Below are 3,173 nucleotides of genomic sequence, written 5' to 3'. Positions count from 1 at the left end.
CTTTATGGAAAGAATTAATTGACCAAGGAGAACCATAGAGAAGAGTATGGCATGGAGTATAAGAGGCAAGGAAAGTAAATGAACCTAAATTAATAGTAACAAAGGAACAACAACACAAAAAATGTAAATAGGAAGAACATATAAAGTGACCTAATAAAATACATGCATGAAAGATGGAGTACCCTCATAGACACAATTCTTCAGAGGCAGAAAAAAAAAAGAGTATCAAAACTTCATGGCCAGCATTTCTTGAATTTGAGGCCACTTTGAGCTGCATTAAGCCCTCTTACAAAAACAAAATAAACATATGTGTTTGAAATGTTAACAAAATAAAATATATCCATTGCTTTTGTATACCACTATTTCTCTAGGGCAACTAAGAAACATGATTCCCATCTGCTTTTTAAAATATGTAATTAAATATTATGATAACATTTCAACAATTGTGTATTCTCCCTGGTGAACATTTCTTGTTCTACATTATTTATTTAATTTTTAATTTTATACACACATATGTATGTACATAAAAATCCCTTTTGTGTTTTGAAAAACCAAAATATGTATTTTTATGCTAATTACACATCCAGTTTTTCACCTAAGGATGATAGCAATGGTTTGGATGGGACCTCTCCTTGCCAATGGTTCATATGTTGAAGGCTTGGAGGCTTTATTAAAAGTTAATTTATGTTAGAGTTTCACACTTAATCAGTGTGATGTTAGATGGTGTGGCCTTGTCATATTTAGGGTTTAACTGATGTGAACAGACACCATTACAAAGACAACTCTCTTTTTTTTTTTTTTAAATGTATTGCCCATCACTCCTTTATTATACTGATTTGGAAAGAGACTTAGTTGTTATGCCCAAATGAGTTCTGAACCCACACAGTAGGGTCAAGCAGCTGGAACATGATTCAGACAGTGAAAAACAAAATCTTGGACATGATCAAGGGGCACTTCACCTCTACAAAACAAGACAAGGAATCCAAACACAGCAAGAAGGACAAGGAGTTTATCCCATTTGATATGAGGAATGGTTTGTTTCTGGTGACCACGAAGGACTGTTCCAACTGCCACTAGCAACCTCAGAGTTGCTTTTGTGTGCTGATATATGTATGTATACTTTTTTTTTTTTGTAAAAGTAAATGTAACACATAAACTTGACAAGATTGATCCCAATCTTCTAGGGCCAACAGGTCATCTTCTGCTGGTCTCCATGGCTGCCTAAAAGCTGGTCCTGATCCAGCATGGAGAGAGCGCCTGGAACCTGGTGAATAGCTTCAGCAGCTGGTATGACACCGACCTGTGCCCCGCAGGCCATGAGGAGGCGAAGCACGGTGGGCAGGCATAGCGAGATGCTGGCTATGAATTTGGCATCTGCTTCACTTCTATGCAGAAGAGAGCAATCCGAATCCTCTGGACAGTCCTGGATGCCATTGACCATATGTGGTTGCCAGTGGTCAGGACTTGGAGCCTCAATGAACGATACTATGGGGGTCTAACAGGTCTCAATAAAGCAGAAACTGCTGCTAAGCATGGTGAGGCATAGGTAAAGATCTGGCGACGATCTTATGATGTGATGTTCCACCGCCTCCGAGGGAGCCTGGTCATCCCTTCTACAGAAACATCAGCAAGGACTGCAGATATGGACCTTACTGGGGACCAGCTCCCTTCCTGTGAGAGCCTGAAGGACACTATGGCCAGAGCACTGCCCTTCTGGAATGAATAAATTGTCCTCCACATCGGGGACGGGAAAGCAACAGCCTTCGGGGCATCGTCAAGCATCTGGAGGATCTCTTAGAAGAGCTGAACCTGCCCACCGGCATTCCCATTGTCTATGAACTGGACAAGAACTTGAAGTCCATCAAGCCCATGCAGTTCCTGGGAGGTGAGGAGACTGTGCGTAAAGTCATGGAAGCTGACTGCTCAGGACCAGGTGAAGAAAAGTGAAGGCAAGGATAAATTTTCCACTCCTACCCTGACACCCTCCCTGCCTGCTCCTGCCTCCTGCACCCTCCCCAGCACCTGTGACACTGACTACATCTTTAGGATCTTAGGTTTAAGTTGTAGCTGTAGATGAGGACCTGCAGCTCCCCTCTTCATTTTAGTATTTTATCCCCTGCACCCACTCCCTTCACAGAATCTAGTCAGAATAACACCTCTGGGGGTGCAAATTCTTGGTCCACATCCAGGGACGGCTCCAGCTCCCGGTACCAGGAGAGTTGAGAGATAGTAATTATAGTTTTTCTTAGTTCTTTGTTTACTAAGGGTCTGCATAGGAAGAAGTCAGGGAGGAGATATGCTGTGGTATGACCAGTGAGAAGTTGCGGTCCAGTTTTGTCCCTGGAACCTGTCCTACACTCTTCCTGCAGTTAGGTAACTGGGGGCATAGTCATTCCAGTGGAGAGTGAAAGTAACCTCATGGTGATTTTTAACCCTACTTTCTCTCTAACAAAGACAACTCTTATAAGGACAACGTTTAATTGGGGCTGGCTTACAGGTTCAGAGGTTCAGGCCATTATCATCAGGATAGGGGCATGGCAACATCCAGGCAGACACGGTTCAGGAGGAGCTGAGAGTTCTACATCTTCATCTGAAGGCTGCTAGCAGAATACTGGTTTCCAGACAGCTAGGATGTCTTAAAGCCCACACCCGGAGTGATACACCTACTCCAACAAGGCTATACCTACTCAACAGGGCCACACCTTCTAATAGTGCAGAACACATACAAACCATCACAGGCCTGGTAAGTCACTGGCATTTATGGCTTTGATGGTTATTGTATCTCTTTTCCCTCTCCTTTCCACTAATTCTCACTCCACTTTCCCTTGTATCCTCTCCTCCATGCTTTCTCTCTCATTTTTGTTCCACAGTAAGGCAACTTTCTGCTCTTTTATGCCCTCTGTGCTTTGATAAGCTACTGTGCCACAGGCTCACAGTAACACAAATGACCAATGATGGCCAAGTTGATATTTCAGATATTTTGTGACTCCAAGATTTGTCTGGGGGGAACAAAACCAATACTTAGAATTGTTTACACCACTGTGACTTCCAGCCAGGTAGTTTAGAAGCCTTTGCAGGACCAGTTTGGAAAAACCATGAGAGATTAATGAGGTTCTTCTTTGCATATGCGTAGCTTCATGAGTACTTCTGCCAGACATGCATAAGAAAAGAAC

At 42.9% G+C, this 3,173-nt stretch overlaps 1 pseudogene; it reads left to right on the top strand.

The window, feature by feature from the left end:
• The first annotated feature begins 1,213 nt into the window (after positions 1-1,213).
• On the top strand, positions 1,214-1,947 carry LOC116096626 (annotated as a pseudogene).
• Positions 1,948-3,173: the final 1,226 nt, after the last annotated feature.

Source organism: Mastomys coucha, unplaced genomic scaffold (genome assembly GCF_008632895.1).
Source record: "Mastomys coucha isolate ucsf_1 unplaced genomic scaffold, UCSF_Mcou_1 pScaffold1, whole genome shotgun sequence".
In the NCBI taxonomy this organism is placed as follows: Eukaryota; Metazoa; Chordata; class Mammalia; order Rodentia; family Muridae; genus Mastomys; species Mastomys coucha.
This window is presented reverse-complemented; position numbering and strand designations above follow the sequence as displayed.